General features: G+C 38.9%; 1 protein-coding gene across 3 annotated transcripts in view; it reads left to right on the top strand.

The window, feature by feature from the left end:
* The window catches only part of LOC107046297 (trichohyalin), a 63,002-nt gene that overhangs the window by 19,566 nt on the left and 32,158 nt on the right, over positions 1–11,278 (top strand). The window lies entirely within an intron of this gene.

The raw sequence follows: 11,278 nt of genomic DNA, 5'->3' as shown, positions 1-11,278 counted from the left end.
GGGGGGGGGGGGGGGATTGGAGAGAGGATTGGAAGGTCACGACAATGGTTGAGGTGAGGAGAATATCTTGAGCGGGGAAAATAATCGCGATGAAATTGCAGACGACGGATCAAACAAAGCCTTTCATCTCGGGAATTTATCCGTGAATGCATACCGAGCAGCTCCAGCTAATCCAGTGTATGCAAATAGATGCAAAATTAATTTTGTAATACCTGTCGGAGCAGTCGTGCGTCAAGGTCGTTTGAAATTTCCACCCGGTGTTAGTGGGAATTTTTCCGCGCAACTCTTAATGAAACAATAAAATAACATGCAATAATTGATGTTTCTTCGAAGCGTTACGGGGAGATAAACGTAAAAAGAATCCTTCTCATGATATCACCTGTGTTGACTCTGTAATACCTAATCGGAATGCAGCAATCCCGACAATGTCGCTTGGGCATTTATCGGTTTTCTTGTCGTTGGACTCTGTAGTTTTCCCACGATATCGTTTCTCTCCTTCATATTTTTATACCATTCGATTACCCCGTGATTCTTTCGCAACAACAAATGTATGTACGTCTAATGTGCAGCCAAGTCAACAAAACAGAAGAGAGATGTTGGAGATTTTTTTTTCTCTCTTTTTTTTTCGAGGGGCGATGCAATGAGTCTTCTGGCTCCTGCAGTGACGGAGTACCCTGGGCGTCGTGCACACATGGTGGTGTCCTTCAGGGCGCCACTTGGCGCCGTCCGGGATTCAGTAATTGCCACTAACTCCTCTACTACTTCAGCAGGATGCTGTTTTTGAGCTTTACTGGGAATTTCAGGTTTCTACGTGCCTCGGGAATATTCATCGCACGGGAGAAATCTTTTAAGTCACAGGGTACTGCTCAGGATTTTTAGGGAGGGGTAGAAGTTTTTTGAAATGCGAGAAATGCATGTGAATTTTCAATTTTGCGGATCTGAATTTAATTCGGTCGTTGAAATTTTAAGCATAATGAGGTTTTTCATGTTGATCATCGATTTTTGGATCAAACGTTCGGTACACAGTTCGGAAATTCTTGTCAAGTGACGGTTTCCTCGAAATTTCAAGGCATTTTGAAAGTTTAAATTTATCATTTGGGCAAAATTCAATGGAGACTGGAAATTTGAGCTTAATTATTCCATGAAAATTAGTAGAAATCCGGAAAATTTACATTGATGTATTGTTGTCTATTCAGTGAATTGAAAATGCAATGTAATTTTGTACTGAAGATTCATATTTTTATTGGAAATTGAAGAAAGTTAGGCAATTTTCGCCTTCCTTCTACTTTAAAATTTGGAATTCCATTGAATTTTCAGTGAAATTTGTCATTTTATTATTTACTCCCATCTAAAGCAAATTTGATGTCGCTCTCCTCAAAATTACTTCAAACTGCTGATAAAAACTCCATTATTTATAACAATATATTTAAATTTTGATTGCTACATGGCCCTAAAAATTTGAATTTTATTAATTCAAATTTTTAATTCCATGAGTTAATTCCAGAAATTAACGGATTCCCTAATAACGACATGCATGGAAATTTCATGTAAATCAGAGCTCGTTAAAATTTCAACTTTTCACTTCAAACTAAATTAAAATTCTGGACATGGAACTAATATCATCCAGCGTTTTTTACTCAAAAATTCAATAGTTTATTCTTAAAAAAAGATAACAGCTCGATTTACCACCAAAATAAGGGAATATCCCCACCCAACTATGAAGAAAAAATCCATAAAATTCCACTACAATTAATCTAGCGAAGTAAAGAAAAAAAACTTGTAAAAAAAAACAACTCGCCAGAATTTCCCCCTGAAAACTGGTCCATTTTTTCTCCCGTGATTCCCCAGGAATGTATCATAAGTTAAGTGATGGGTCTAGTTCATCATTGACCATTACTCCGCAACAATGTTATACGCTCTGGCTACCCACCACATCGCGTGCCAACGCGTCAGTCACGAGTCACAGTGACATGTCGAGGCCGACGGTTATTTTACGCTCATTCCCGAGTCTATCTGTCCATTAAAGAATTTCAATTTTCCCATTAGCAAGAGAAATAAATAAACAGCGAGTACGAGAGAGCCATTCTATTTGCAATGAATTTTTAACTGACCTTTTGAAAGATACTTGGCGATCGGTAAAGGTCATCGCATACTGCGTGAAGGGTGCCCGGGGTAAACTTGCACCACCATATGGTTTTGAAATGCTGCGGCTGGAAAAAGAAATGAGAGATTTTACGGAGATGGGGAGGAGAGAGAATACTGGCGGGCGGGCCACGCGAGGGCTTGAACCGACCTTCGGAGGTCCGAAGGCCGCCAGGGGAATGAGAGGAAAAAAAAATATATAATCGAGAGAAGGAACCGTGTGGTTTGAGTGCGTCCGCTGGCTGCACGAAAAATTCGAGAGCCACTCACGGCGCATTATTATTTCCCCCCCCCCCCTTTTTTTTTTTAGCAATCTGAATGTATACAGGCACGAATACTCGTTTTTCGAGTGCGAGTTATTAGCTGGAAATACCAGTCGTGTCATCCCGATGAAGGGAAAAATATTAGGGACGATCACGCTTCTCCGTTGAATTCCTCTTATTTTTAAAACTGTATAATGATTTAAATAAACCACAAAGCCGTTGCTTTTTATTTATTTACAAATGGCTGTTGTGTGTTGCACGCGAGCCACCTAGGTTTCCACGGCAATTGCAATATTTCAATGGGAGAGGAGAGGTGCATCGGTAATGAGTATAAATAGAAATGATAAAAAAAAACATGGAGAATAAGAGTGAGCGCGAGGGAGCGAGAGAGAGAGAGAGAGGGAGAAACACACGACGAATCCGTGATTCATCCGCGCGACTGGTCCGGTCCCGCGTGGCCTTGGAAGGTCGAGGTCTGCCACCACAACAGAATGCTTTAGCTTACTGTACCCTCTGGCGATTCGGTCACCGACAAGCCACGTTACTCAATCATTTTAATTTTCGCCTCAAACCATTGCCTTTGTTCATATTCAATTGGCCTTCATTTATTCAATAATTCCATCCGTTTATTTATCATTGAATTTTATTTTGTGAATTTTACCTGTAGGTGGACTGTTGCGTCAGAGTGAAGTATAAACATAAAATCATTGCAATGCTGATCTATGGTGTACTCGCCTACATAAGATCAGGCCTTTTAGCCTCGAGCACATCGCGCTCTTAAGGCTCTCTTCTATCTCTATCTGCAACTTCTCGTAGTTCACGATTTGATCGGTAAAATTTAACCGAGGAATTTCTGCACAGTCGCCGAGGATGACGATAAATCATAAAACCGTACATGCAGAACGCGAAGCGCGATATACGCAAGCCACACTCGCTGATCATTCTTTTTTTATTATAAGTATTTATGTTTCTTCTTTTTCCTTGTCTCGTTGGTTTTATTTCTACATCCTGGGATTGCCTAGGACACTCGCAGCGAGATGAAATTCCAGCGTTTGCGGAGGTCATCGCTACACTGAGAGAAAAACGAACGAGTTCGCAAACAAGTCTTGTTTGGACCAACAAAATCGGTAGTTGAAAATTGTTTGGTTCGAATTTGAAGGTCTCAAACAGGAATAATTGCTCTGCTTTCAATAACTAAATATTTGGCTCAGGAGGCGGATCATTCGTACAAGACGATGCACTGATAGAATAATTCGTTTATTCCGAACGAGACTCGTTAACTATTAACGAATGGTTCACATGAAACGTGAAAGTCGAATTAAATAAGGCTCCTCAAATATGCATTTGTTAACTATTAGCGAGTGAACATTTGGTGAGACCGAATAGACCCTAGCCTCCAACCAAATCCAATTGTTGATAATAATTAATCCTTTCAGTTTTATCAGTGTGCCTTTTCAGGATAAAAACATCTTTTATACACTCTTAAAAATTTTCGTCTGAATTTTCCGCGCCAAATTCCGGAAATTTTTATCGTGTTCAAGTTTCGCTGAAATTTCAGGAAATTTTGTCATTGAAAAATCAAATATTCCATTGATTTTCTGTTCAAATGCTCTGGAAATGAATAAAATACTTGATTTTCCAGTTCAATTATTCTGTGAAAATTCAGAAAAATCAGGGGAATTCAGGGAAAAATTGAAAATTCATGTCATTTTGGTTCTAAATATTCATGTTCCACTGAAAATTTAATCAAATTATGAAATTTCCATCAAACCCCCACTGAAAACTCATGAATTTCCGTAAATTTTACTTAAAGCTTGACATTTCATAACCATTTTTTCCTTAAATCCGATTCAATGTCACTTTCATAAGATTTACTATAATATCTTACATGAACCTTCAAAATATTTCTAACAATGTAGAGGGAAGTTTATCAAGAAATATTCTGTCCCTAAGGTACAAGATTGATGTCATATCATTATTATTATTTCCTTTAAGAATTCATTTCTTATCTGTGATTATTGAATAGTCGAAACGACAAACTGCTGTCACTCGTTTCAAAGAAAACGAGCCTTTGCCGGGAGCAAAATACGTATGGGAGCATCGAATAACGACGAAGTAGTGCTAGACATTACATTTCTTGCTTGCACAGAGAATAATTTTTTTTTGAAAAGACAATCTATTTTTGCAATAAAAATTCTCAATCTCGGCGCACGCTTCGCATGTTTGGGACAAAAAAATAGTTTTTTGATTATTTTTAACAAACGATTTTCTTGTTTGATAACTCTGCTTTTTTCCCTCAATGTATTACTCGTATTTTCCACCAGTTTCCGGGGATTTAAAAAAATTTTTTTTGGCATCTTCGATTTTTCAAGAATTACGATCACGAACGAAATGGGTTAGTGATGTATTGCGTGATGTGTAAGAGCGGGCAGTAGGCCTCATGGTCATATACTTGGAGCCATAACATCTTTAATACGACTGCACACACACACACACACATGCGCAGGTTAGAGAGACGTGAACCCGGCCATTACTGCGAGTGGAGGCCTGAGGCGCGGGTAAACGAGTAGCTCGATCGAAAAGTCCCATCAGAGGGGCGAGAGAGGAAGCACTTGATGAATAAAAAAAAAAATGAATAAAATTCAATGAGAAATAAAGCGAGAGTTATCCTGGGGGAGAGGATCCGGCTGTTTCCGGCAGTCTGATGTGAGGGTAGCATTACCGATAATCATCCGGTTGTGATTGTCGACAGAAATCGATCACAATTTTTTCGCAACTCCAGTGGGCGAAGTACTTGTACAGAACTCTCTCTATCGTACGCAAGGGAAATCGAGGGTGATTACCCCACGAAATTGTGACGCAATTTTTCGTTTTTATTACTTGAATTCCATTACTCATAATCTTGAGAACGTGTTCTTCGAGAAAATGCGTTAATACGAATTGCGCAATTGGTTATCATCCGATTCGAAGGCGAGAGGTTTCAGGTTGAAACTTGTGGGGATTCTGGTGATTGTTCGTGTGTGTGTGTGTGTGTGTGTGTTGGGTGATACCTTATGTGTACGCGGTCATTACAGCCTTGTTATCGAAATTGTTTCACATGAGATTCTTTTACTTGAGAGGGACTATTCTTTTGTTATTCTGAAATGCGCAGAATAAATTGTTGCGATAAAAATGAAATTTGACAGTTCAGTAGTAATTTTCAGGAGAGTGATGTTAAATTGCATTTAGGGGGAAAAATGATGAAATTTTCAATTTTTGAACAACAGGAAGACAGAATTGCTTCAATTTACCTGAATTTTGAATCAAAAAATTTACACTTTCCATTGATTTCTCCACTAAATGTTGACTTTTTAATGGCAAAATTTCGTGATATTTCAGTGTGCCGGATATTTCCGTCAAAAATTTTCAACTGTGATAGAACAAAGATAAAAAAGCTGACAGAAGAATTCATTTATTATTGATAAATATTCAGTTCGTATTCAATGACACTATTCTTTAACTGCATTGGTCTGTCCTGAGTTTTTATCATGACAGAAAATGCAGTAACCCTAGTAAAAAAGACAACATCCACGTGGAATTATCCCGAAAACCATTGCATTTGCCACTGGAATTGATAAAAAAATATCAATCCGTGTTCTCAATTCCTCGTTTTACTCCAAAACTTCAACTGCAATAGCTCGTCAGGTATTCCAAACCCATCGAAGTTACAACTGGAAAACCTTGCGGTTGACTTTTATTCCTCAATTCTATTTCTTGCCATTCAAACCGTAACAATACCTCCTTGTCCACTGACAGTGACAGCCACCCAGCTCTCGTGGAAACACGCCCACTCTCAACTCCAATAATCCATTTTCCCACTAAAAGTTTCTAATTCCAACCGCGCAAAAGAAAACTGTTAATTCACTGATCACCAGTTGGCAATACAGTAATTATAAATTTGTAGCCGACAATTTCCGGTCTCATTTCTGTATTTCCGGCTTGAGAAAAAGAATGAAAAAAAAAAGAGAAAGACAAATACACAGCAATGGCATATTCTCATGTGAAGCATATATACACGGGTCAGGGACGTTAATACGGGAGTGGAAAAAAGAACGTCCACCGTTACTTTCCGGTCCTTTCACTCGGGAAGCCCGCGAAACCGGATTGTTTTCGACTGTAATCGTTTTTTTTTCCTCCTCCATCTTCACAAAACTGTCGTAATTTTCGTTTCTCAGGATGAGAAGAGTCATTACCACACGCGTCCAGGTGGCAATGAAGACTTCCCCATCTTTATTCTATCCGCCAGAAAATGAAAAAAAAGCATCGAACATTGAAAAAAAAAGAGTAAAATACAGAGGCTGTGTTTTTGTTACACAAAATACGGATAAAACTCTGATGCTTGAAATATAGACAACACAACTTATAAGAATGAGAGAGGAGCAAAAGGCGAAGAAGGCATCCCGTCGTTACGGCATTAACGCATACAAGTGTGCTGGAGAGCTCCCGGTGGACTTGGGCAAATGGAGAGAGAAAGATATACCAACATCAACTGAAAGAAGAAGGTTGTGCCTTGTAAAAGGCGTAAACGCGGTCGACGAACCTATCTTTCCACTTCCCTCACTATTCCTTGAGCCGACGCAGGCCTGTATACATGGCTGAGCCGATTCGTCTTTGTTGAGGAACAAGAGAAGATGCCCACAGTAAAATGAATAAAATGAATGTACGGTTTTCGCACAGAGCGGAAGACCGAGAAGGGTGGGTGGGATGAGGGAGTGAAAGACAGCCAGCCGGCCTAGGGGGCAGGAGAGCGCGGGGGGGAGGGGTGCGGAGGGGTGGCAAGGAGAGTTGAACGTGGATAATATAAATCCAGGCGGATAGACTGGGCATGCAAGAGTGCTGACACCTCACGGTTGTCCGTATATTCGTGCCTCGCTTTATCATTCCTTCCTTTAGTCCTCTTTTGCTGGACCACGCGACCGTGTATATGCGTTTTATCCACAAGGCAAACACACAAACCCCGTATACTAGGCTAAAAGTGAGCATTAACCCCCTTATCCCCCCTCCTCTACCACCACCGGTACAATTAACTGCCGCTTAATGTCCGTCCTACGAATTTATCGGCTTCGTCGCGCGCTTTATTTTACGAGCTGACTGGTGACTCCGTGGTAAATCAACAGCCTCATTGACCCTGCACTGTTTATGCCCTTGGACTGAAATATGGAACTTTTCGTGGTGATTGGAGAAAATAAAAATTCACTCGGGATAAGATAACTGCACTGAGGGGAAAAAGTATGTGATATCGCTGAAGTAGTTTAGTCAGCTAAATATATCAGCTCTTGCGAGGATTTCGTGAAGTTCATGAGTTCATGAGTTGAACATGGAAATTTTACGATGTTGTGAGGATTTCTTGACTCAGAGACGTGTCAAAAAAATTTTTCGCGTCAGGAGAGGAGGAAATGGATCGAAATACTGAAAGGTTTGGCCCAGTGAGTTGGAAATGAATGTGCAGAACACATTGTTAGGGAAAAAATTGAAATTTCAGGGACAGTTGGCTAGTTATTTTCAGGGGAGTGACATTGAATTCCGTTTAAGGGGAAAAATCATGAAATTTCACATTTTTCAGCAGCAGGATGACGAGAATTCCCCAGTTTAATTTTTTTTATCGTTATTTTACATCGCTTCGACCCAGTTAGAGTATACTGCGATGATGATCAAGACTTTTAAATGGTTAGATCGCATCATTCTACCCGACCGGGATTTGAACTCGGAATGTTTCGCATGTGAGGCAACAAACTTACTGCGCCAAGCCACCGGGCCCCCAGTTTAATTGAATTTTCAATCAAAAGAAACTGGAAATTTACAGTTTTTATTAATTTTTCCGTGAAATTTTGAATTTTTCATGTCGAAATTTCTTGAAATTTCAATGATACCGTAATGGAACAAATATTGAAAATGGAGTGTACCGGAAACTTTAATTAATCGACAAATTTATTAGAAATTACACCTGGATTTGACGCTGATGAAATTCATTTGTTATTAATGAATATTTAGTTGTTCGTATTGAATTGTTCTATCCTTGCATAATTCAGGGGTTTTCGCATTGAATGAGTGCCACGGGTACTGGATTTCCGTAGAAATTACTAAAAACTACAACTTTTTCTGTGATTCTCAGAGAAATTTCACTGGAATCCAGTACTTTTTGTTCAGAAACTGTTACTGAAAGTCAGAAACTTTTTTCTCTGCGTTTGGTACACACATCCTAATACACTCCGCGGGCTCTCGAGGGGCTCTCGTTAGTTCTCCCGCGCCGAGAAATAATGCGAAAAAAAAGAGTGGTAAAAACATGCATTTGAGAGCGACACGGGCTTTTGTTTATATGACATGAGGAAGTCTCAAGAATATCTCGCAATTCCATTCAGAGCTCAACAATACTCTGGATAATTACGTTGCCCAATTATTACATAGAATTCGTGGAAACTCACGGTGGAATAGGCCATTCAATTTATTCGCAATATTGTACTCATATTCGTGTGAGAATGAATATGATGACGACTGCTTTGGTTACTTTGAGGTGTGTTATGTTGGGGGAGCCAAGCCAGACATAACAATCTTTTGTATGAAATGAGTCTACCGCAGGATTGCGTAATGTCCTATGTGGAAATGGGGGAATTTCACTCTTCACTCCTTCGTCCTCTGTGGTTCTCTTGTTCTGTTCTGTTCTGCTTCGTTTTCATCTAAGTTAAGTGCCATGTCTGGAGATCAGTTGAAAGACACACAATTGTATTCTCAATGTCCCAGACGAATACACGTAGTGAGAGAAAAAACGACCAAAATGTTCAATTCAATTTTTTATTTCCTTGATGCTGCAAAAGTTTTTTCTTTGTTTTACATCTACACATGCCTCTCTTCATCTACACTGATAGAATGATTCATTTATTCCAAACGAGATTCGTTAACTATTAACGAATGGTAGAGTTGAATATGACCAAATGAATATTCGTTAATAGTTAACGAATGGTTCACTTGAATGGCGAAAGTCAAGTCAAACAAGGCTCCTCAAATATACATTCGTTAACTATTAACGAATGAACATTTGGTGGGACCGAATAGACCCTAACCTTCAACCAAAATCCATTCGTTAACAATAACTAATCCGTTCTATCAGTGTACACAGGCCTGAGTCTACAGGCCTCTCCTCTTTCTCAAAACAACAACAATAATGAAACAAAAGTCATATAATTTCAACAAATTTGCTTTGCGTCTTAACCTCACCGTTTTAAAAAACATTTAACGACGAAAATTAATCATTTGCAATAAGAAAATAGCATAAATGGCTGATCAGTACACAATAGGATTCAGACAAGGAACCTGAATGAAATAGTGTTGTTTGATTGTTGAATGAAATAGTGTTGTTTTGTCGTTTTTTTTTTGGCTCAGAATTGGGTTTTTCCACTTTCTAGGCCTTATACAAGATGAATTAAATTAATTTTTGTTGGCACTTTCGTTTTTCGCGATTATCTCGGAAACTATGAGAGATAGAGCCTTAAAACCTATTCCATTCGATTCCTGAGGAAATTTGGGTTCCGTATAGGCAGATGGACGGCTCAGAATTGCGTTTTTCCACTTCCTACACCCTATACAAGATGAATTAAATTAATTTTTTTTTGCATTTTCGTTTTTCGCGATTATCTCGGAAACTATGAGAGATAGAGCCTTAAAACCTATTCCATTCGATTCCTGAGGAAATTTGGGTTCCGTATAGGCAAGTGGATCGCTCAGAACTGCGTTTTTCCACTTCCTACACCCTATACAAGATGAATTAAATTAATTTTTTTTGGCATTTTCGTTTTTCGCGATTATCTCGGAAACTATGAGAGATAGAGCCTTAAAACCTATTCCATTCGATTCCTGAGGAAATTTGGGTTCCGTATAGGCAGATGGACGGCTCAGAATTGCGTTTTTCCACTTCCTACACCCTATACAAGATGAATTAAATTAATTTTTTTTGGCACTTTCGTTTTTCGCGATTATCTCGGAAACTATGAGAGATAGAGCCTTAAAACCTATTCCATTCGATTCCTGAGGAAATTTGGGTTCCGTTTAGGCAGATGGACGGCTCAGAATTGCGTTTTTCCACTTCCTACACCCTATACAAGATGAATTAAATTAATTTTTTTTGGCACTTTCGTTTTTCGCGATTATCTCGGAAACTATGAGAGATAGAGCCTTAAAACCTATTCCATTCGATTCCTGAGGAAATTTGGGTTCCGTATAGGCAAGTGGATCGCTCAGAACTGCGTTTTTCCACTTCCCACACCCTACACAAGATGAATTAAATTAATTTTTTTTGGCACTTTCGTTTTTCGCGATTATCTCGGAAACTATGGGAGATAGAGCCTTGAAACTTATTCCATTCGATTCCTGAGGAAATTTGGGTTCCGTATAGGCAAGTGGATCGCTCAGAATTGCGTTTTTCCACTTCCTAGGCCTTATACAAGATGAATTGAATTAATTTTTTTTGGCACTTTCGTTTTTCGCGATTATCTCGGAAACTATGGGAGATAGAGCCTTGAAACTTATTCCATTCGATTCCTGAGGAAATTTGGGTTCCGTATAGGCAAGTGGATCGCTCAGAATTGCGTTTTTCCACTTCCTAGGCCTTATACAAGATGAATTGAATTAATTTTTTTTGGCACTTTCGTTTTTCGCGATTATCTCGGAAACTATGAGATCCGATCCATTAGCCCCTCATGTATAGATATTCCAAATTTTTATTTTATTCCTCATTGAAGTAGTTTTGAAAAAAATTGCGAGCTAATAAAAAACATTTGCTAGTTAGGACTTTTTTTTAAATAAATTTTTGAAAAATCACCCCTGAAAAAAAAGGCGTTATC

Source organism: Diachasma alloeum, unplaced genomic scaffold, assembly GCF_001412515.2.
Source record: "Diachasma alloeum isolate Michigan unplaced genomic scaffold, Dall2.0 Dall_scaffold_00176, whole genome shotgun sequence".
Taxonomy (NCBI): domain Eukaryota; kingdom Metazoa; phylum Arthropoda; class Insecta; order Hymenoptera; family Braconidae; genus Diachasma; species Diachasma alloeum.
The sequence above is the reverse complement of the archived record's forward strand: the minus strand, read 5'-3'. Positions and strand labels throughout refer to the sequence as shown.